This window comes from Rhinolophus sinicus, chromosome 16 (genome assembly GCF_057876585.1).
Source record: "Rhinolophus sinicus isolate RSI-liver-muscle chromosome 16, RSI-T2T, whole genome shotgun sequence".
Lineage (NCBI taxonomy): Eukaryota > Metazoa > Chordata > Mammalia > Chiroptera > Rhinolophidae > Rhinolophus > Rhinolophus sinicus.
Genome location: NC_142516.1, coordinates 134,355,693 through 134,380,337, shown reverse-complemented (window position 1 = coordinate 134,380,337; position 24,645 = coordinate 134,355,693). Strand labels below are relative to the sequence as shown.

The window sequence follows — 24,645 nt, the reverse complement described above, 5'->3', positions numbered from 1 at the left end:
GCTGGCTCTTTCTCCATCCACCCCTAGGTGTCAGCACCACTCTACCCAGGATCTGAAAAGGCTGATGATGGGGTGCCTTTCCAGGGAGGGGAGAGTCCATCATTAGGGCATTCAGAGGAGTCCTTTCAGGCAAAGAAAATTGACATCCCTATAGTAGCAGGACTTCTCTCCCTTTCCCCCCACATCACTCCGGCTTTATAAGGGAACTTCGCATCAGCACTTACAGCCCCAGGAGAAGGGTTGGATGTGGCCTGGGGAGCAGATCTCAAGGGGCCTATCAGAGATGGTCCCTTATAGTCTGTCCTGCAGAAGACCTGTGCCCCGGAAACCCTGGGAGTCTCTCCTCTGGGAAAAGTAAACGTAAACCACATCCATTTGAAGGGCTGACTCCCTTGCGCCTGCCTCCATTTTATATGGATGCCAGCAAGTGGCTTGGGCCAGGCCTGCTTTGCTGAAGGATAGGTTTAGCCTGACACCGAACAGTGCGTTTCTCATGGTGCCTGCGCTGTGTCCCTCGGGCTGGATTTCATACAGAATTCTTACCAGGAAAAGCAGAACGGTAGGTACCATGAGTCTTTATGTCCCTTTAGAAACCTACTCCACGTTATTAACCAGGCATAATAAGGGCCTTGTACTGGCAGAATACTGTGTTTGAATGAGCCGCACATATGTGAGTGCACGTGTGAGTTAAAGGAAATTATACGTGTAACAGACATATTCTCAGGGATTGTGTCATTGTGACAGGATAGAAGTTGGAGAATTCACACCCTTTGCCACAGAGAGCTTCTTGAGGATGGATGCCTTTTGTGTGCTTTATTTCTGCACTAGCTGTCTCTGCCTGCCTCTTTCGTTCTTGGGGGAGGACAGCAGGACCACTAGGAAGATTTGGTCTACTCTGCATTTTGCTGCTTGTGTTTGTCACACCCTTTTTCTTGTCATTTTAAATAAACTCAGATAAAATTGTAGTGGGCTCTGATTACCCTTCCATCTGATCGTGGTGACATTTGCTTCTCAATGGTCACACATTTGCCTCATCAGTCAGTGGGTGCCAAACGCCAGGCTGAGCCTGGCAGAGCTCCTGCCATGGCCCCCCACTGCCTTAGCAACAAGCTTTTCTCCCGCAAATGGGGATGAGATTCCTTCCTAAAGACACATTGGATATAGAGAAAAAGGACGTAAATAAAATTTCTCAGAGATCTTGATGAGAAAATTTTTGCTGCACGTGTGGGGCAGGAAGACTCTTCTCAGGTGTAGCTGTGTTCCTTAAAGATCCTTACAAGGGATAACTAAGGGGCCGCTCTCGTGGATTTCATTGATCCGCTTCAGATATTGTAAATCACCACGCTCACTTTTAGAAATTGGCCCCTCGACATTTCATCAAATCCAGGGAATCATGTTAGAGTAAAGTCTGGAAGGTAGTATATTAGCTAATGTATATGCTCATGTAACTTTCATAAGGCTCAGCTCCTGAGGGAAGTGTGATGGAAAACCCTGGAACTGAGTGTGTGGAGGTGACTGGCAGGTGATGCCTGAATGTGAGTTAAGAAACTCAAATTCAATACATCTGATCATTCATTGATTATTCATTCATTCAACATTTCTTGAGTGGAAGGTACTGTGCTAGATGCCATATCCCAAAATATTTTTTTATTTTTTATTTTTATTAAATTTATTGGGGTGACAATTATTAGTAAAATTACATAGATTTCAGGTGTACAATTCTGTATTACATCATCGATAAATCCCATTGTGTGTTCATCACCCAGAGTCAGTTCTCCTTGCGTCACCATATATTTGCTCCCCCCCAAAATATTTAGCATAAATTAAAATTTAACTAAAAATTGAAAAAAAATTTTGACCAAACACCAATCACTGATTTCCTAGAGAATTGTGGAGTCATTTTTTAACTCACCAGCTGACAGGGGTCTGTGGAAACTCAAGGCCAAAGTTAATGCTGAGGAGCTATGAGAAGAGAATCCACGCTTATGCTCAGATTTTTGCCTGGAACTTGCCAACCCGAACTTGTTATCAGGTTTTCTCCCTCTTCCCCTAGTTGTCCACGAAAATTATGGTTGGTAGCTGGGGACTTTGTGGCAGCTAGTTAAACTAGAGACATTCCCTAGACATGAGCTGAAGAGGCAAGCCTTGGGGAAAGAATTTGAATGTGGAAGGTTGACCTGTGGTGTAGGGCGAGGGTTTAGAGCAGGGGTGTCCAAACTTTTTTCAACGTTTTTCACCAAGGGCCATTTGCAGTAAAATACACAAACAGCCGGGCCACTCACTCGAGATGAAGTACGTATTGCCTCACCTGGTTTATTTAAGTAAACTAAATATATTTTTAGAATTTGCTGTGGGCCAATAAAAAATGGATCACGGGCCGCAGTTGGCCCACAGGCCGCAGTTTGGACACCCCTGGTTTAGAGGGTGCTCAGGTAACTCACCTGGGGATGGATCTCCTTTTCCCACTGTAGTAGGTACCTGCCAAGTCAGCAAGCACTTGCTCACTGCTTATAGGAGGGAGGGGTATATCTTACTTTAATAACCAGTCAAGTCTTGGTGAATCTGAGAGATTAGCTGTTTGGGACTGTGTTTTTCTAGCCCTGAGATTATTTTCTTCTTGAGTTTATAGAACTTTTACTCTCTGTCATGCTGCCTCCCCCACTTAAGGGAAGATGAACAGCTGCTGGACTTTGCCCTAAAGGCATTTGTCTCCTCAGCGTAGGTATGGGTGTATGCCAGGCTTTTGTGATCTGGATGCAAGAGAGACTTTTTGCCTTTTTATTTATAATGTTCTTATAAGACAGTAGATAGGAGTTTGTTTTTCCCTTCTCTCTTTGCAGGGGCTGAGCTTAGCTCTGCCCTTCTCAGCACCCTGGGAATGCAGCCTTGTTGAGAAACTTGTTTCCTAGTTTAGTTCATTTCAAGTAAGTGAGGCAGTCAGCTACGCTGATGGGATTCAGTTAGGAAACAAAGAAATTCAGCAATGCAAGCTGACACACTACGGAAAAGAAAAAGAATGTTTTACTCCCTACTCCAGGGATCAAACTTTGCATTAAGTGGCTCTGACATCCCCGGTGGGAAGATGTCAGGTTGTTGGAAAGCTCTCAGTGAGCTCCAGGAGCAAGGGGTGTATTCCTTCTGGGTCAGCACACACACTTGCCCCCCTGCCAGTGCCTCCGTGGACTCCTGCGTGTCCAACCCATTACCTCCTCCTCGGGCAGTACATTTTTAACTCTCTGGCTGGTCTGCTTGGCCACTAATCTCTCCACCCCTGCACTGTACCTCCTCAGTTCAGAGCACATTTTTTTCCCCCAACAGGGAAAGCATCAGTAGAAACACCTGTGTGCTGATGCTCAGGAATGCAGCTGGATCAGTCTGGATCAAGCACCAGATGTGGGAAAGCCAAAAGTTAGGTGGTGCAAAGTCTCTGAATTCAACATGGTGGTCAGCCTGCCTGCTGTGCTTAACTTAGGGCGGACTGATCTGCTTTTTGTTGTCTCTGCTTTTCCTGCTGTATGACAACAGGGTGCTGCCCTCGTCTCTTAAACAGGCCAATATAGTACGTGCAAGCTGCCACACTAACAATCCTGCTGTTAACAACTCAGTGCCCATAGCTGTCTTTCCTTCATGTTGACTTATCCCAGGGATGTGCGGATCTGATTTGTAGTTGCTGTGAGGTTAGGACCCCACCTCTGACCACTCTCTCTAGCTTCTTCTCCAGTATCTGCAAATACCTGTAAGCTTTTCTGGTAGGAATGTGCGTGACGATATACTTCTGCTACTGTGTTTCCCCCAAAATAAGACCCTAGCCGGACAATCAGGTCTAATGCATCGTTTGGAACAAAAATTAATGTAAGACCCAGTCTTATTTTACTATAATAGAAGACTGGGTATACTATAATATAATATAACATAATTTAATATAATACCCGGTTTTATTTCATTATAAGAGCAGGTCTTATATAATATAAGACCCGGTCTTACATTATATAAGACCTGGTCTTACATTAATTTTTGCTCCAAAAGACGCATTAGAGCTGATTGTCCGGCTAGGTCTTATTTTCAAGGAAACACAGTAAGATAGTTTAGAGCTTTCTCTTGTACTGGCTTCTCCACTTTTTTGAACTTGAGAATTCAGGTGGCAATTTTTTTTTAGCCCAGTATTTTCTCGCTGTGGAAAAAGATTACTTTGCCCCCAGAAATTTTCCTTGCCTGCTGGATTTTTTTTTTTCCACTATATGTTTCCTCATAAAGAGTAAAACCATACATTGCAACCCTAAAATGAGTCAAATAGGAAAGAAAAATCAGCACTCACAGGTAGCATTTGGGAGTATTCCCCTCAAAGAAATATTTTTAGAGGTTCCTGCACCTTCACTAATTTGTTCACACCCCTTTCTCAAGGTGTCTTGGCTGTGCTGCTGTTGGAAGGCACAGTGTTTTACTCTGAAGGGCAGTTTGATCTCTTGCAAAAAATGGGTTCAGCCTTTCCAAACCAAACCGTGGTTTCCTCCCGCAGATGAGGAAAACCGGCTGCCAGCACCGTAATTGGAACATCTGTAAGCTGCTTGAGAGCAGGGTCTGTATCGTGTACCATACTTTACCTAGTGTAAGATGCCCGTGAATTGTGAGACGTGCTGTTCATTTTGTACCCCTGACAAAGAAAACATGCTTCATGTTCAAATGGAGCGATAATCTGTGTCTTAGCATGAACAGAAACAAGGCTTGTTTGTACTTACATAGTCTCTGGCACAGTGTCTTAGACATGGTGGCATAAAAGAAAAGCTTGTCAGATGAAAATATGAATGACGGGATACTGGGATTTGGAAATTGGACTTCCTTTTTTCATAAACGGAGAAAGTTCCTTTCCAAGTGACTCTGTGTCAGTTGTTTATTAAGTTCAAGGAAAATTACATGCCCTGTTTTAGGTGACTGAGTGTATGTATAAAAGAACAAAAAAAGCCCTAATATTCAGCAATCTAGTTTAGCCCAAGTAAAATTAAATAGACATGGGAGAAGGAATTGTTAGCCCAGGTGGGAGTTGGCAGACTCAGAACAACGGGTTTTTATTGTCAGGGATGATCTCTACAATACATATTCCATCCACAGATCTCTAAGTACTTGCAAGGAGTTGTGACATCTCATGTGCAGGAGAACATGGGGTCGGGTGCTTTAAGTACACTGGAAGTATCACTCCCAGCTCACGGTCTGAGTACCATTCTAAGTAGTCTCCCCGTGCCTGGGGCTGGGTTGGACAGTGCAGAGACCAGAGCGGAACCAGGAGCCTTCGCAGCCTTCCAGTGGGCTGGGTGAGTTGTGATGGCAGTTCCCTGCTCACCCACGATCTCAGATTGGAGAGTTCCTGAGCAGCCTCGAAACCTGGAGTTGTGGTCAGAGGAATCAGGCCTTGGGCAGTTTGGATCGAAGTCACATGGGAGCACTTTGCACTCTGAAGCCATGTCAAGGAACTGAGGAAAAGCTGGGCTAAGAGCCAGATTTTCCCTTTTGGTGAGCATGGTGCACTCTATCTCCATCTCTGATTCCTTCTTGGCTGTATCTGTGGCAAGAAGACAGATGAAACACATTTCAACGAGAAGCATTTCTCTTTAGCATCTTTGAACCTATGAAAGTATGCTGAAGTGTGAGAAAGGACACAGAAACCCAGGATCCATGGATGGCGCATGGCATTCTCTGGAACTGAGTTTAATGCTCTCTGTGCTACTATATGTATGCCCTGCAATACTGGGCAAATCTCTCAACCTCTCCAGGCTTCAGTTTCCCTCTGTGAAATGGCAACTGACAGCCAGGGATAAGTTTTGTTGAGGTGTAGCTGAAATAGCATGTAAGGAACCGGCATGTAGGCTGCACTCGGTACACATTCATAGGTGCTCTTTGCAGGGAGGGCAGTAGCCCTGAGCCCTGTCCCGGGCAGACAAGGCCTCCTTCACAGCTCTCACCAAACAAGGACAGAAGCTCTCTGTCCTCTGCTGTCAGTGTAGTTATTGAGATCTTTCCTGAACCAAATTCTGTTTTTCAGCCCTTTCCCCTCCCTGCATCATGTTGAAATGATTGCTTTTCTTTGTCCTAAGACAGATTTAAGCATGGGCATGGTTGGTTCAGAATAGACTGACACATGACTTCCCTCTCTTTGTGGTTAATTCCAGTTCTGAGTAGGTTATTCCTTGGGATGGTCATTTGCCAAACGGTATAGTTTGGGGGTCTTTTGATGTACTCTCCAACCTGCAGTTCTGTAATTGTCTGGTTGTGAGTGGCCCCACCCCAGTGCCTAGCCCTCCTTTTTTTTTTTTTTTTTAATTTATTGTGGTAAAATATATATAACATAAAATTGATCATTTCAACCAATTTTAGGTATGTGGCATGAAGTACAATCACACTGTTGTGCAACCATCACCACTATCCCTTTTTAGATGTTTTTCATGATCCCAAACTGAAACTCTGTACTCAAACACTCACTCCCCAATCTCCTCCCCCCACCCCCGGAAACCACCATTCCACTTTCTGTCTCCATGAATTTGACTATTCTAGGTACGCATATAAGTGGAATCCTACAATATTTGTCCTTTTGTGTCTGGCTTATTTCACTTAACAAAATGTCCTCCTTATCATTTGACATATACATAAACTATCATGGAGAAGGGGGGGCAAGGAGTATTTGCCCTCAAGTTCACCCCTGTTCTCTGAAGCTTCCTTAGAGGAGAAGGGTGTAAGGGATGAGCTGCCTATTCGCAGCCCACACAGGCAGCCCGTTTCTCTGGCTGTTGCCTTGCTCATCTTAGCCCCTGTGTCATTCTAAAGATATGCCAAGCTTGGTGTGGGACCTTAAAAATCAGCCAGTCCAGGGCTCTCATCTTACAGATTGAGGAAAATAAGACTCACATAAGAGAGTTAGTCACTTGATTGCCCAAGGCCACTGCCTGGCATCCCTTACAGTTTTTATTCCCATCAGCATCTACCTAGGTAGCCAGTCCAGATTCCATACCCTTCCTCTTTCGTGTTCTCTCATGCCCATCACATTTTCATCCTGTCAGAAATGGTCGAGGAAGCTCCCTGGCAAGGGGGCATAGGGTGCTCCTTCACTACTTTCCGAGTTTGTGAAATGTAAATGGACTGATGTCTGTGCCTAACCTATAGAAAGAGCTTAGCAATAGTTGATTTCTTTCTTTGTGGAAAGAGGCACACAGACAGTGCAGTAGGTTAGAAAGAACATAGGCTTCAGACCAGACAGGCTTGGATTAAATCCCAACCTAATAAGCTGAGAGACCATGAGGAAGTCTCTTAACCTCCCTGATCCTGTCTCCTCATTTGCAAAATGTGGATGGTGCTTCCTGTGTTACTGTGGGAAGAATTGAATTAATCAACATGGTGACTGCTCAAACCATAATAATCTTTTCTTATTTGAAAGAATTGTTTCAGGATGGAAATTAGGCTAGGTAGGAAGAAGATTCTAGCACTAATGAAATCAGTTTGGCAAAAATATTTATGAAGTAGAATGGAATGTCCTTGTTAATTCTCTGGCTAACAGAGAATTAAACTGAAGGAGCCTTTTTAAAAGTTCATTTGGAAAAACTTGCAAAAACTTTATGCAGCTTCAAGGTGCTATAGTTAAAAAACCAAACCAAACCAAAACTCAAACAAACTCAAGGCAAACACAAAACAACCCTCCATATTAGCAGTTTTAGTTGGACACCCTTAAGTCATTGTGAAACTGGACGTCATCAGACAATTCAGACTGCAAAACACTCAAAGCTTGGGCTGAGTATAGACCAATTCCAGGACACGCCCACCCAAGTTTTTTTTTGGAAATCTTATTCCTAATGTGAGTTTTTCTATTCAGAATTTATTGGGGTGTGTTTAAGAGAGAGTTTAGATCTTGCATGTTGTACTTCCCTCTGTCCTCCCCTTTTCCTCGAGTAGTATAGTATATCCAGGGTAGCTTTTAATTTTTTAATTTCTTTCCCAACAGCTGCCTTGTGACGTGCACTCCCTTCAACCAAAAAACAAACAAACAAACAAACAAAAACAGGCTATGTTCAGAAGCCACTGAATATTTAAATATTGGTAAATTTTGTCCTATTTTGCATAAATGAGCCAAAGTTCCAATCTGTGTGTTTTTGTTTTTTTTTTAAAGGAAAACAAATGGCCAAAGAAACATCAGGCCCTTTCCCTCCTTCAGCTTGCGTAGAGCAGCCAATTAAACATGCATTAACTTGGGAAGGCTTCTCAAAGCCCTATAGATTGCACTTGAAATCTTTGTTTAGTCTTTCAGGAACATTGTCACATGGATGATTTATCAAAGAAAGTTGTTTATTTGGCAGTAAAATAAACTCTGGGCCTGTTCAGGCTAAGATTTCCCGTGAATTTCTACCAAGGTAAACACTGGTAACTGGCAGGTTGCAAATTCCGTGTAAAAGCCAGACACATACAATAAATATTTGAGCTACAGCTTTGCTGTGTAAGAGGCCCAGCCTGTCACTAGCACTGTCACTCTTACTGTGCCTGGGAAGACCTGGCACTGAGGCCTGGCTAAACGGGCCACCAGTAGCAAGAACTGGAAGGGCCCGTGTTTGCAGGAGCGGCTCCCGCTGTGTGGGCCTTGCTGGGCTTGAGTGCCACTTAGCGCTGGCACTGGGGACATCCTGGTTCAGAGAGCACAAGCCTCAGGACGGCTTCCCTCAGCGTCACACAAACAGCCTGTGATGAGTTATGAGGGAAGTGAACCAGAAGCGGCCAGCTTAGGTTTCTTTGAAAATAGACATTTGTTGTACCAAATTGGCAGGGGCTAGGGCGTGTTGAATGATTTGGGAGCTGGGGCCAGAGCATGGTGGAAGGGGGTGAAATCACCTTGTGACTTCTGCTGAGCTGGAATTATAGCGGCAGAAAGTGATGAGATGCTTCCCCTGGATCTCTGGCATGGCTCATTGATGGCTGTGCGAGACCCATTTGGGAACAAAGAGGGCAGATGCAGCTCTGTGAGTGCTACATTAAGTGCAGAGGACAGGTGTGAGTGATGAGTGAATGAATAAATGAAAGGTGATGATGGAGAAGAGAGGAAGTAAAGCCTTCTCCATCTTTGAAAGGAAGATACTGTGGTCACTGTTCATAGAAGCTATTCAGGGAGAGACCCCTAAGTTATAAACTGCTTATTCTCAGCCCCAGTCCCAGAAGCTGGAGCTTCTGGATAACCCTAGTCTTGGTCGGGGTCCTTGGTGCAAGACAGAGTTTAAAGGTGTGCATGGACACCATGCATAACTCAACCGGACTTCCTCTGGGTGGAGCAGAGGGTGAAAGCAAGGGCCCCAGAGAAGAGGCTACATTTGTATCTGTTTGATGAGGGCTTTAGGGGTTGGGCAGAGCATCCATGCTCACATTTGAGTCTTGAGAATAAATAGTTTTGGTCTTTCTGGGCCGGACAGGCTGCGGGTGTGTAAGGCGCAGTTGTTCTGACTGCTCTTAGGGACTGAGGTACAGTTAATAGATGCTTACTGGCTTGCAGATATTTAGGGGAATAAAGGACTATTCTCTTTAGGGCAAGAATTGAGGGAAATCATTTACAAATTCGGAAAGGATGTCTGTGAGTTGTAAAAAGATGGCAAAATGGTACTTTGGCAGTGGGGAGAAATTAGGAACCAGCTTCCCTAAACTATGTTCTCACTCCTTTGGGCAGGATTCTGAGTGGGCTTTTCCCTCTTGTTTTCTCTGGCCCTTCCACCAGCGCTTTCCCCAGGACATGTCCTCCTAGAAGTACCTCAGTTGTGTTCTCTTCTCTTTGTGAGCCCTCTGAAAATTAATTCACACGGGTGTGTCTTCCATAACAGATCCATTCAGCTTCTGGGAATTACTTTATGGCTGAAGGAGATCCCTACCTTTGTGTCTGGCAGCAGAGCTAGACACGGGGCTGGAATAAGCACTTTAAACCCTCATAAACCGCTGGCCCCTGAAGGACGAGCACTCCACGAGGGGCCGTGGCGCCAAGCCTGCCAGGCTCAGCTCTTGGATGCAGGTACCTGTGCTCTGGCAGAGATGGCTTGTGCTTCTCCCGGGCTTCCTGTGGTCTCAGCTCCCTACTGAGGACCCTGTCCTCAGCAAATTTAAGAAGCTGGTGGATGAGGTGGGCCTTGGCTATGTTTGTTTGTCTCTTTCCCAGTAATTTCAGATGCTTTAGTACGTAGTTCTAACTCTCATGCCTGAAGGAGGACAGGGTCTTTGGGGGCTGGAGAAGCTCAGGGAAGTTTCCTAGAGGAGAGGAGTATTCTAACTGCAGGCTTAAGATTAATGGAGAAAGGAAAGAAAGGCATTCCTGCTATCAGGAGGTGAGGGCTGGGAAAGGGAGTGAAGACCAAAAACAAATAGTAATTCTTAAAGTGAAAAACCTCATTCAGGTAAAGCATGTCATCTGTCTTTTCTAGCAACTAACTCAGCATCCTGTGTAAGGGCTACTAGCCCCTGATGAAAATGTGGGGTCTCAAAGGCTGAATTGAGGTGTGAAGAAGAGTTGGTCCTTCTGCTTCACCACTGGCTGTGTATCCTGCTGCGGGGGGAGGCTCTATGCAGGGCTCTCACTCAGAATCCAGTTTAAAAGGAAACCTGAAAGAGAAGGTAATCCATGTGATGAAGTACTAACAGCAGCGCTCGAGGCTTCGGGGGGTGAGATGTTTAAGACAGGAGAATCTGAGGAAGGGGAGAGAGGAGGCCCTCAAGTCACATCCCTTAGATAGTTCAGGGCAGTGCTGGCCGGGCCTGGGCCAGCTATGGACTACCCACTTGTAGGAGCTGCTGAAGGCTGGCCTTAGGAAGGAAGGGGCCGTCTGCTGTGGTCAGGGCCCCTGAGAAACCTTTGTTCTGGATGTGTGGAGCAGGAGCCAGAGCTTGTAATCAAGTCATACTTGGGTCACCGCAGAGTTGGTCATTACCAGGAGCAGTTGTCATTAGGAGCTGCCATAAACTGCCCTGACGTTTCTCTGCAGACCTTGTTAGTAGCCCAGGCCAGCAGCAAGCGCAGCGCTTCTGGAGCTCGCCCGGTAATCATTGGATGGGTAACGGCATTAGTCAGGGGCTGAGGGGCTGGGGCAGCTCAGATGTCTGGGGCTTTCTGGAGGAGGGAGGCAAGAGGCGCTTGGTCTACAATAAGGGACAAGGGGAGATGCCAGATGGGCTGTATGCGGAGATTGTGTGTGTGTTTATGTCTGTGTGTATGGGTAGGTCTGAGGGGTGGTGGGAGACGCATGTGTGAAGCTGTGTGGTACAGTGGGCCATGTACGTGTGCATATATGTGTGCTTGTCTGTGTGCACTGCATGTCTGCCAGGTGAGCGTGACCATAGCAGGCAACTGCTTGCATGGCTAATGGAAGACAGCCTCTTACAGCTGCCCTGGCCTCTCCAGGTGCTTCGTCTCTAGCGGTGAGGTCAGAGGCTTACTCCTTCCCCCATCTCTTCAGAGAGGCCATCCAGAACATGCCCTTGGTTTCCCCTGGCTCAGGAAGGCTTTAGGGAAGCCCATAAGGATTTTTCTGAAGCATGCCTTTATGTAAACGCCATCTTTTTAAGTCCAGGGAACACTCCTATAGTCTTGGTGTTTTGTTTATTACTCCAAATGCCAACTTGGCCTATTTTGTTTAGGTTTCAGTTTTTGCAGCAAGTCCTTTTAGAATTGCTGGTTCTCTGGGCATGAGTTACTTCCTTAGCAAATCTCAGTGGTTAGCAGGGATTGTCATAATGGGCCTGCTGTAATCCCAAGGATTTAAAAAGTAGATTGGAGAGAACATGTATAGCCTTAGGAGTCATACAACCTGAGCTCAAGGCCTGGTTTGACCACCTGCTGTGTCAGCTCAGGCCAGCCACTTAACCTCTTGATGACTCAGTTTACCCACCTGTCACAAAACAAAAAGAAAAACTTCTGTGCAAGAAGATAACATGTACGTGATAGACAATGACAAATTGCAGAGTCCTGGGATCCGGTTCCAGCACTGCCACTAAATAGCTTTGTGACTTGGGTCAGTCAGTCTTGGAGCCTGTTTCCTTAAGCAAATCGAAAGGGTCACCCTAGGTGATCTCTAAACCTCCTTCCAGCTCTGAACTTGTATGGTTTTGTTCTGCATAAACTCTGTGGCTTGGTTTCTTAACAGGATATTTTTGTTTGCTCCTACGTGTTCCCCAGGTATGTTCACTGGGAGCACTTGGCCTTCATCATAGGCACCTGTGGAGAGAAGCCAGTGTCTAAGAGTGTGCAGCAAGTGAAAAGTGAGTTGGACGCCCTTCTTGGAGAGTTGAGTTGGCTCTACAGTTAGGGTTCGGACCACCACAAAGGACAGTGCATTGTTACACTGTAGATCAGCGTTCCCTGACAGGGCCTGGGGGGCTGCTGGACATCCTGACTTCAGCCTCTCTCCTTGGACTGGTCCCACATTTGGGATCCCTCTTCTGACTGTGTCCCTAAGGTTCTTGCTATTGCCTGTGCTTACTTAGAAACCCAGGGAAGGAGGGCATAGGACCCTCTTTGCCTGCAAGGGGAAGATAGCTTGATGGGAAAGCAGTTTGGAAGCATGAGCAAGTGATCTAAGGAATCCAATCTGAACCTCAGAATCGAGCTTTAATTCCAACTCCACCATTTATCAGCCATGAGACTTTGGCCAAGTTCAGTTCTCTGAGCCTCGGTTTCCTCACCTGCCAAATAGGGATAATGGTGCATACTTCTCTTCTCAGAACTCGTGTATAGACCCCATGAGATGGTATGGAAACGGCAAAGTGCAAATTCACACCTAACATGTTACTCACCCTGTGGCAGCTGGTCACAGGTGCCATTCTCCAGCTCTGCTTGACATCCTCAGGAAAGGCTTTCTGCACTAGCAGGGCTGTCAGCATGCCCAGCATGGCCGTCTTTTCCCTAATACATTTATAACATAAGCCATACACTTGACTTCCCTTAAAAAGGAAAAATAAATGAGGAATGCATGTCACAGGTATACCAAATCTGAACCAGCATAGTAATGGTGATGTTTGTCTCAGAAGAGCTTGAAAACAGTTTTAGAAGTTATTAAAATATAGGCTGATCTAACCTCTCAGCATCTCTGGGCTCACAAGGGAGCACATATTACCTGAAGACTGAGGTCCAAAGCATAGGTTGGGAGAGGAAACTTGGAAAATCGAGACATGAGTCTTTGTGCCAGCCTGGCCCCCAAAGAGGAGACAGTGACCATGGCAGGCCCTGGGACAGATGTGTCACATATAGGAGTGACCTAGTGCTCTCACTGACACTATGCTATTCCTTTGCTCAGATACTAGTATGTAGAATGAGTGTTCAGCATCCCTTTTGGCCCATGGTGGCCAATCACAGATATTTTGTGTACAGGAGCTGTGAAGTATCAGAAACCGAGCTGCTCAGCCATTGTTCCTAGACCTAGATGTTGCAGGGTCAGGTTGGATGTTGCCCACTTTCTAAGGGGCCTGCCAATTCTCCTTCCATATCCTCCTTCAAATGGACAAGCCTGTGTGTTTGAAGATGTCTGCCTCCCAGGACTGCAAATGTTAGGAGGACAGTAGTTGAGAGACCTGAGAGTATCCAGCAAAGGGAAGATGTATTTGGCATGGCTCCGGTAGTACCTGGGTTGGTGAGGAAACAAAACCTTGATCAACAAGGTAGCTTCTTACATCTACCATAGAAGCTGGCTGGATGGCCTCTTTCCTGTGATACCTGAAAGGCCTACATTTTGCAGGAAGCCAAAAGGCATGACCCTGTGGTCCTTTCCAACCCTGCAGATTCCATGATTTAGCGATTTATGGAGCGCCTGCTGTCTGCTTCCTGCTGGTGACTTCTACCTGGGAGGTGGCTGTGTTGATGGGTAAACCTTCCTTTTCATGGACCTTCCTTTTCTTAAGGAAGGTAGAAGAATTAAACTGGGGCCTGTGGACCCTGAGAAAGAAGATACCCAGTAAGAAGGTCTCCTGGTGTCTAACTGGGCTCAAATTTAAAACAAACAAACAAACAAAAAAACAAAAACGAAAAACCCCCAGAGCCTAGCAGCCATTTCTATACATGGGCCTCTCATGCAAACCACACTTCAGGGAGAAGCCTGCACCAAGCTGCCTGCCTCCTGCTCAGAGCTGCCTTCTGTACTGTGTTCCTGGCATCTGAGCCAGACCTTTTAAGGAGCTTCTGGAATCCTATTCCGACCAATAGGACTGAGGCACTGCCCCCCTAATTGGAGCTGTGCAGCTATATCTCCATCTGCATCTTCACCAACCAATCAGAGTGGTTCCATTCTGACCAATCAGGAGAGTGCCTTTTGGACCAATCAAACTGCGAGGATTTGGAGTCCTCATTTGCATGAGGATAGACCAATCAGGGATCAAGGGCTGGTCTGTCTATATAAGTCAGCTCCCCTTTGGCTCAGAGAATGCACTTTCCCTTTCCACCAAAGACGGAAGACTGCATTTGCCTGGCTGGAGCTGAAATCCTGAAGATGAAACATGGAAGATGTTTCACTGGAGCAGAGCAGAGCAGACCAGAGCAGAGCAGAGCTGTCTAGTTGGAGAGGGGCCTGACCCCAGGGCTGCCTGACCCCATGGCACCCTCATAGCTATGCTGCTTCATAATTGAGTGGTAACACTAGTGAGCTGTTCCACAGCTATACTGTATCACACTTGATCTGTTTGTACTGAGTAAGGTTTCCTTCCTCACTGCATCCCAAATTGGGGATTCCTGTTGGCATTGAATTGGTGCCGGTGACTATCAGTTGACAGGCCCCCAGCTCATTAGATCACCCAGCAACATAGAATGCCACCCCTGAAATGTGTTTCTATTCAGTTCCAACCTCACGTGTAGACCCACTCTTCAGTGAGGTAAGGGCTGGCTCCTGGTTGTGCAAAAACAAAACCTTGAATTCATTCCTAGTTGTATGTCTTCACAATGAAGACCAGATGGCTTGGAGCAGTCTGGTGGTCATGACTCTTGGGGAATGGTCTTCCAGTTGCCAAAGAGGAGGACCCACGGATCTGGAATGAAGTACAGGCCCTGGGCTGGGCCTCCCTCTTCTGCTCCCTCTCCTGCCCTTTCTTTCATTCAAGCAGGACCATCTGGTCTACCCCCTCCTCCCCACCCCCCCGCCCCCCACTCCCTGGTATCAGTTTTCTTGGTGACTTAAAAAAAAAAAACAACAACCCTTCTTACCCTCACAGTTGTATAACTGTGTGTGTGATGGGGGAGGGTGGTGAGAAGGTTGAGCATGAAGCTGCCCCTTCCCTGGAAAAGGAGAAGAATCAGTGGATTGTGTTGATTTTTCTGCATGACTGACAGCTCACCTGCAGCCTTCTTTTCTTACAGACTTAATGTGTCTTCTGGCAGGTTTCCTTGTTTTGAATGATTACTCGAAGTGGAGAACAGGCAAGCCTAGCAAAGAGCTCAGCACTTTCCCTTTCTTTTGCTCACTGTCCTGATGCTTTTTGGGAGTCTGTTGGGGAGCTGAATCTGGTCTGCGCCAGTGGAAAACTGTGCTCCTGCCTTGCCTCCTGGGTTCCTGAGAATGAGAAACTTAGGTTGTAGTTGAGAAGCTGTTTGTTCCTCCCATGGAGCCCTCAGCATGGAAGTTCCTGGGGTGGGGTGGTGGCATACCCCAAGAAACTCTGGCATAGGACACCAACAGAGAACTCCTTGTGAAGTGGTCTGGGGGATCACTGGTATCCCCCGGTCTGATAGTCTGGTGCTGTGAAGTCCAGGAGCCCATTTCCGGTGCTGCTGTCTAATGAGCGAGCTCACGGGAGCACATCCTTTTGTGCTAGTTCCTGCCTCCCTCCAAAATGTTCCTTACCTGGACAGGCCCCAGGATTGCTCAGTAAGAGTTTCCTGAATTGCAGGGGATTGAGTGTGGGGCTGCAGCCGCTGTTTTATCTGATCTGTGGTCCTGGGCCAGATGAGGGGCCAGGGGCTGGGCAGCACCTCCCAGGTTTTCCCTGAAGAGGCTGCTGGCAGAGGGACCACTGGTCCCAGCTTTCCTCCTTCACCACAGCCACATTTCTTGCAGGGAGAGACTTACCTGATAGTGAGCTGGGATGGTCTTCTTTAGCCTAAATACAGTGCAGTTTTCCAGTTTTTGGCATTTTTTTTCTGGCATTGAACTAGGGAGAGGGTTGCTTGCGTGTGGAACAGGAGGAAAGGAGGCTATGATCACATGGGGCTGGAGCCCGGGGGTCTGGGAAGATTATTCTTCTGAGATAGAGTGTGTGTGCAGGACAGAAAATGAGAGGGACAGTGGTTGGGGAGTGAGGGGGAACATGGCGGTCCTGGGGAGTCAGGGCCCCGGCTCCAGCTCCTGGTCGGCTGCTGACAGCTGACAATGGCCTCGTTTCCTCCCAGCCTCTGTTTTCTGATCTCTGAAATGAGACTTTGACTAGATGGCCTCTTAAATCCCATTCCATTGTAAGAATCTGTGCTGCTGTATGCTAACATATTGTTCTTTAAACGTACACATGCCATGAAGCAGAACCTTTCTTCAAAGGAAGTCTTACCCTTAACTCCATTATAGAAAACTGGTCAGCACAGGCCACTGGGTTGGAAGAGGAGGGAACCTGGAGCTGGGTTGGCCTGGCTACTTCTTACTCGGAGGGCACATCTGATACTCTTTTAAGTAACCGGGGCATGTGTAAGGGTGTGTGACCTCAGGGAAGAAGGGCTGGATTATCCAATGAGACATTCTCCCTGTACTTTCTTCCTGGAACACACGGGCCTTTACCAAATGGTCCCTAGCCTAACTGTCTGCGGGTATAAACGATTTCTGTCCAAACTGTGCTAGCCAGCTGGCCTGCTCTTGCTGGACTTCTTCACCTGCCACCCAAGGCTTGATGGCAGTTTCTGCGAGAGACTGTGCTTGAGCTGGAGCTTCCAGGATTCAGAGAGAGAGCCACGGGAGTGCTCTGCCTGTCCCTGAAGGGGTTCTCTGTGGGGGGGACCCTACACAAGGCTACCTGGGTGCCGATATGTTACAGCCTCAAGTGAAGTCGCTCTTTAATATCTTTCCACAGCACACATTCTCCCCACAGAGTGGCGGGTCCACCACAGCCACTGTGTTCTACCCGGAGCCACGATGCCTCTTTCCCACAGGTCCTGGGCTAATGAGCCAGACTCTTATTCCTCCTGAGTGTCTCCGGTGGCTTCACATCCTGTCAGTGATGTGGCTCTTGGCAGTTCCTCTAGGTGCTCCTGCATATGTATGGATCTTACTCTCTGAGAATCTTAAGATTCTATTTTTTCCAGAACGTTCCTCTGTACTCCTGCAAATAGATTATAATGGTGTGATCGGTGGCAGGGTGGGCGCCGCCACCAGTTGTGCTGTGACCCCACTAGGACACCTGTGTCTAAGGAACAAGAACTAATCAACTGTGTGTATTATTTGAACTAATCAATACATATAAGGCAATGGAAGGAGGAATGATTTTTTTTTTCCTGTCTAGAAAAATAGTGTTGATCTGGGAGGTTTTTATAAGCTCAGCTGCTGATTTTGGTCTGATCTTCTGATCCCTCTTTTGGATCATCTTTAAGTAAATCTTGAGAATGGCTGAAAGAGCCACTTGGCACCGGTGTGCTGTCTTTCCAAGGATGGTTTCACTAGGCTTCCTGTTCAGCACCAGGTCTGTCTGATGTGGCGGACTTGTCATCGTCCCAGGAAAAGGCCTACGAATTGCTCCATTCCCATTTCAAAGGGAGAATCCACAAACTTTGAAGAGGGACATGAGGAGGGGATACACGTGACCGTCACCCAGTAGTCTCCCTAACACATCAGGGAAATGTACTTTTTGTTATAACAAAGGGAAGAAGCTATGATGTGGCTGTGTCCTGGAGCTCAAGAAACAAAGACATTGAAATCTAAATGACAGAAAGAGAGGGAGAAACAGGGCAGTGGATACGTGTTGTCCAAGGTCAAGTGATAGAAATCAAGGAATGAAATTTAGCAGTGTTCTTATCTATGAAGTAGTTAGAATCTTCTCTCTTCTGGGAGCAAGATGAAGAATGAGATCATAGATAGTCACAGAGAGCTTCTGGAAAGACCACAGGGAAATGAACCAAAATTCTAACGCTAGAGTTATTTTGGCTTAAATAGAAAATTTTATGTGTACTTTTCTACCTCCCCTGAAGGCAGAGGTGTACTTAAAAATTGAGCAGAAGTTTAGGTGAATAAAATAAATGAATGAATGAGTAAAGTGTAAATAAAAAGATAAATCTATACACACATACTTACATATAATTTATTTTTGACTATATAATTTAGTTTTGAAAAGGCAATATATTCACATGGTATAAAATAAAGATAATGTATGAGACAGTAAAGATGGCAAACTTCGCCTTATTAAAAATAAGGGGAAGTTTGCCATTTTCGAAAGGCTTTCCCATACCTGAGCTTATTTTTGTACTGAGCCTACCAAAGGCCCTGTGAGGTGTGTAAAGTGTTATTATCCTGCCTTTTAGGATGAGGAAAATAAAGTTCAGAGAGATTAAGTGACTTGCCCAAGGTCACACAGCAGAGCTGAGACTCGAACGGGGCAAGTTTCAGGAATCAGACATCCCAGCAAACCCTTCACATTCTTCGTAGCTGATTGGCTGATTGATAATGCAGTGGTGTTGAGTTTCACTTGTATTGTTTTCCTAAGGCTGCCATAATACATGACCACAAACTGGGTGCTTAAACAATAGCAAATTATTCTCTCACAGTTCAGGAAGGCCAGCGGTACAAAATCTTGGTTCCTTCTGGAGGCTCCGAGGGGGAGTCTTTTCCATGCCTTTCTCCAGAAAAGAGTCAGCAGCATTGCACAGCGGTCCTAGATCTTGAGATTGCATCTTTCCTGATTGGACATGTACGTGAAATTCTTTATACCAGAGGGTGTGTCAGTTTCCTCTGAACACTGCACACAGCCCCTCAGGCTGCTGGTCATAATTAGCTGTGGTACGCATGCTGTATTAGGGGTGGTTTCATAGCAAACCCTCAATTTATGACAAATTGGCACTGTGGCTATTATTTATGTGGGGTCTCTCTATACACATGTGTCCACGAGAGATCTAAACTCGTCCTGGCGTTTGTACAGCGCCTGACGGTTGACAAGATGCCTTTCTGCTTACCAGCTTTTCTGAAATCTTTGAATGGTAGCCATGAGCTCAAATAGGTATTTTGTGTTCTGAAGTGACTGTGCTGCTTCTCTAGCTATGGTCACATGCAAGGTGACATCCGCCTTCCATCTTCCCCTGTCTGTGGCTATCACATCAGTCTTCCTATGCTGAGACAGTGAGAGATGCTGGGATTCTATTTCATTAGCAAATCCAGGAAGGGCCTGCCCAGTCTGCTGGACTTCTTCAGGTTTGTACATGGGCAAAGCTTGCTGGTGAGCCTGTGTGGTGGGGGGCTGATGAGGGCCCTCTGACATAATACCAGAGGCTTTGGAGAGTTGCTGCAGGAGAAGGGACCCCCCCTCGCTCCCTGAGTAGGAAGCCCATGTAGGAGCACTTGGCGGGTGGCATGAGAACAGGAAAAGAACTGGGGGAACGTGAGTGTGTACGTATTGAGCTCAGCTCCATGGATGCTCTATCAGTAAATGGGACACCTGCTGGGGGAGCTGGGCGCTTACAGGACTGTCCCACGGGGCTCCAAGCCAGAGCTGGTACCCCTAACCCCTGTGCTTGTGACTGTCTTCAGTAAGAAGGGATGCACTGTACGTGGAGCATATCGGGGCACATTCAAAGAAAACCTGCCGGTTCTGGAGTTACGAATTTGGTAAACGCCCAGAAAGTATTTGCCACCTGAATGGTGGCAGCAGCCCAGAACATGGTCTGGACACTTGTTTCCTGCTGAGCTCTGTCTCTGCGGTATCCCAAATCTTTGTTCATCCACCAGACTTGATGTGGATCTCCTCTGGGCTTGGGGATTGTTTGTCCCTCCTCTGGACCAACTCGGCCTCCACAGCCATGGGTGAGTTTGTTTGTTCATTTATTTTTGTTTCTGTCTCTTTTTAATAAGTGGCTTTCCTGCAAACACAGAGGGACCACAGAGCGGGAGTTTGTGTGTGTGTATGCGTTCCCATAGCCTTTATTTCCCTTGCATCACCTCTGTCCTTAGGCTCTCAGAACCTCTGCCCCATTTCTTGTGTGTGAGACTCCAAATGGGCGGAGAGAAAGAAAAGGCAGTGGAAGTCAGAGAACCTAGAAGTAGGAGTCAGGACATCCGGCTCGATGTCGCTACCAGCTGGCCACCCTGAGTGTGTGCCAGCTGAGCTCGGCAGAGAGTGTAAACCGTAGGAAGTCGAGGGGAGGCCAGCTTTGAGCTAGCACTGGGTGCTGACTCGCAGTCACGTTTTAGGTTTTTGGCTTCCACCAAACCTACCTCAGGCCAAAACAAATGTCACCTTCAGGAGACCAGCATTCGTCTCCATCGTGTTTGGTGTACATTGTAATCCAACCAGATATATGTCTATTTCCAGTGGGGGTTGGCCAGGTAGGAGAGGAATGCCATACATGCTTTGTCGCCCCTTCCTGGGACTTTGTAGTGAAGCCGGGACACTGCCTCATCTGCTGGAGAGGGAAGGCATACAATGTGGCCCCCGGTGCTGGGCCCCCGTGCCTGCCAAGGAACAGAGTAAGGCAGGCTGTCAGGAGGACTGGGTCTTCTGAGCCTCCCTGCTGTTAACACAAAGCCTAGAAAGACTGGGGGAAACAAGAAACAGAAACTTGGACAGGTATGTAGGGTCAGAAATGTGAACAGCCCCAGGCCCAGAGGAGGTCCACATCAAGTCTGGTGGATGAACAAGTGAGTCACTAAGAACCGTCATATCAGCGGGGGCGTGGGCTCAGGTCTAGAGATGGGACTTCTGTTTCTGCTTCAGAGTGAATCCTGTGATGGTTAGAATGAAGGATTTGGGACACAGGCTGCTTCTTTGCACTTTGTTAGCTCAGTACTTTAGAGAAGAAGTCCATGATGACACAGAGGTGCGTCCCTCTCCGAATCCTTTTATACCTAGAATGCCCTTCTCCTTGGGTATGGCTGGACCAGGCTGGGGAGGCTCCAGGAGAAGATCGTCTGCAGGTTGGCCAGATTAACTAAGGGGACAATAAAGGGTAAGAGTGGAGATGTGCCAGTGCCAGTTCTCGGAGGCGCTGGACTCCTCGTTGTTCAGGGACACCCCAGCCGAGGGCCCAGGCCCAGCCAAGGGGTCAGGACACACCTGGGCCTCTTCCCCGTCTGTCACATGGGACAGCATCTGACACACTCCACCGTGCTCGAAGTGTGCCGGACCCTTGTTTGGGGCTGTCTTTGAGTTTAGACAGCTTCACGGCCAGAACCAGACTCTTGTGCGTTGTGCTCACTCTAGGCGTGGTCCCCAGGAGAGGTGAGCAGCCCAGGCCAGCGGTTTCCACCTGAGATGGGGGATACTTTCCCTTGTATGCTTAGGGTTTCTATATTGGATTTCAAGACGTAGAAAGGAGATACGAAGATTTAGAAAGCCTGCCAGCACTGGAATCGACATTGAGATTAATTGGTCCAAATGGCTGTACAGAGACTCAGAGAAGTACAGTACTTTGCCCAAGTTTGCACAAAAAGTCAGTGATGGCTGTTGGAACAGATGCTGCAGTCTGGTGCCTCTGGGCTTAGGAGCCCTTTCTTCTGAAATGTGTGCCTCTTGCTATCAAAGCCTCTGTTTTCCCGACTTTGCGAGAATCCACCGCTGATGCGTAGGGGCCCGTAGACCTCAGTGATTCTGCGAACAGTGCTAGACCAGCTCCCCCAAGGTCTTGGACATGCCTATGTTGACCTTGCTGACCTCAGCCTGAGCGTCAGTGAGTTTGGAGGGCGATCCTGGGCCTCCAGGATGTTTAAACACCATCCCAGGAAGAGTCCTTAGACTACACCACGGATCAATGAGAAACATGAAAAAGCCCATCCTATCCCACCCTCAGACTCTGAACCAGTGGTTCTCAAGTGTGGTCCCCAAGCCAGCAGCATCAATATCACTTGGACACATGTTAGAATTACAAAGTCGTGGGCCCCATGCCATTGCTACCGAATCAGGAACTCTGGGGGTGGCTCAGCAACTGAATTTTTAACAAGTCCTCCAGGTGATTCTGGTGACACTAAAGTTTGAGGACCCCTCTCTTAAGCACCTCTTAGAGCCAGGGATAGCTCATGGTTTTTCCGATTCACTGGTTGTGAAACCTACTCCCCACCTTTTTCCTTCCAAGAGACCATTCCACTGTTCAACTTGCCATTTGGGTGAACACTGAGGGGTGGAATGGAGAGGAATGGAAAACCAGTGACCCCATGGCAGGAAAAGCTGTTTGCCTTGGCAGGTTTGCCTGGACTTGGAGCCAAGATTCAATCAATCCTAATGATTGACTATTCTCCTCTGCCTCCTGCTTGGAGAGGTGGGGAGGAGGGATATCGTGCTTGCTGGGAAGGAAGGGGCCAAAGCTCTTCTTTGTCTCACTCGGAGGCCCGTGCCCCTGCCGTTGGGGCTGCCAATGCACACACGTCTTCCCAAAGAAAACCACACCAGGCAGCTCTTTGCTGTCAAAGTGGGGTTTTCATTTTGCACCATTAGCTTAAGCCAGTGGGGACTTAACACCATCCATGAAATCAAGCAATTAGGCAGCGGGATCTGGCTGGCTGACATCAGCGCTGCTGTGCTGTGTGTGAGTGTCTCGGACAGGGGCCTGTAAAGTTGCAAACTCCACTCTCCTGCGTGACAGCCTCCCCCCCAAGATGTCTGGGATCCAGAAAACAGAACAATAAATAAATAATTTGCCACAAATAAGTCACTCGGGAGCATTTTCTACCTCTGCTGTTTTTTTTTAATTAAGAGAAAAGGAAAGCTGCTTTCAAACTTTTTTTTTTTTTTTGGTGGGGGGTGGATTTGTCCCTCCTTTCCTTTCTTTTTCCCTCCTTTCCTCCCCCCTCCCTCCCTCCATTCCTTCAGTCCTTCCTTCCTTTCCACACTTGTCTGTTGTGCTCACTGCTAGGCGTGGTCAGTGTAAGTGAGGTCCCTCCCCCGCCCTTTCCTTTTTTTTTTTTTTTGTAACATATTAACGTATGTCCTGTAGTCAGTAAATTCATGTAAGTATGCAGCATGTGGTTTGTGGTCAGGGGAGAGAGTATGAGTTTTTATGACCAAGTGCTGAGCTCCTTTCTCTGCTAAATGAATTAATGATGCCAAACACTGGCTCCTGCTGGGAACAGAGAGGGCTGTTAAGCTGCCATTGCAGGGCCTTTGTCAGGGGGACTCATTTGGCCATAATGTCTCAAAGCCAGCTCGCCATGGTGCCCAGACCCTCTGCTGAGTGTTGGAAGGAGGCTGCAAGTTTCTCACAGACCAGCCCTTAACCCAACGCTGTTACCAAATCTCATTTGCACAGTTGGATTTGGGGATGGTACTTTCTGCCTCAGGGAAGCCCACCCAAGAGATTTGTGCAAATAGAGTGGGAAGCAGAAAATCAGGTCCTCTCTGTCTTTATTGCTTCGCGAGGTCTTTTTCATTGGGAGGTGTGGTGGGATGAGGGGCGTGAGCCGAAGCCACTGGGCTGATGCCTGGGCGCCCACCCATGGGCCTCTCCTGATCCAAGAGGCCAGTGACAAGACATTTGTAAAGAGTTTGCCAGTGTTATCCCCCTATTTGGGAACTTCAGCCCTTTTTGCAAGAGAAGGTTAATTTAGAAAAAAAGCAAGCCTCTGGGAATCTGGGTGGGTGCTCTTATCTGCTGCGGGATGCGTTTTCATTAGAGAAAACGTATCCCCCTGCTTGTCCAGTTGTCCCCAGAATCTGCCAGGACCCCATTCATTCCCTCTTGCTTTCCTGCTTGAAAAAACTGTGGAATAAAGCAGTGAGCTCTGGTAGACAGGCAGGGGAACAGGTTCTCAGCAGAGGGTTGGGAACCTCCAGCTGTATGACCTTGGGCAAGTTACTTCTGAGCATCAGTTGAACTTGGTTTAACATCCTCTCCAGTTCAAAGGAAATAACCCAAATTCTAACCTAATTGATTTTTTTAATCTCAAAAATGGTGGGGATTGATTAGATCTGTAGGCCACCCCCTTCCCCCCAGAAACAATAGAAAAAGCAGCAATACTCAAATATAACCATTAAAAAAGCCTTAACTAATGCCAAGCTGCTCTAGTTGAAGGGACAGTGGAGGCCCTGGAAATGTAATATTTGTATTTCTTTTATGATCTCACACTTTGTGATTCATGTATATTTTATATACATTTAAGTTCTTTACTAGACTAAAAGTTTTTTTTAAATTTAATTTTTTGCTTCAAAATAAGTGCAGTTTAAGAAGGCAGAAGGCTTTTAACAAAAAACTGCCCTCTCCTGCCCCATGCTTTTCCACTGCTAACTCCCACAACCCAGAAGTAATAATTTTAGATATTTCTTGTGATATTTAGCAAAATGGAGTAAATAAATAATATAGTTTTAATTTGATTTCTTTATTTTAATTTTTACACATTATTTATTTGCTGTTATTGAAGATCAGGATATATCTGTTTTGTACCATCTCCCATCGTCTCACAACTTTTTCCAGTATAGTTGTATCACATTTTTGGATGAATTAATATTCAATGTTTAATTTATTCTAATTATGTAAATATTATTTGCAGCTGAGCCATGTAG

At 46.8% G+C, this 24,645-nt stretch overlaps 1 protein-coding gene across 1 annotated transcript in view; it reads left to right on the top strand.

Moving 5' to 3' along the window:
- Positions 1 to 24,645, top strand: part of SFRP1 (secreted frizzled related protein 1) — a 48,859-nt gene that overhangs the window by 6,465 nt on the left and 17,749 nt on the right. The window lies entirely within an intron of this gene.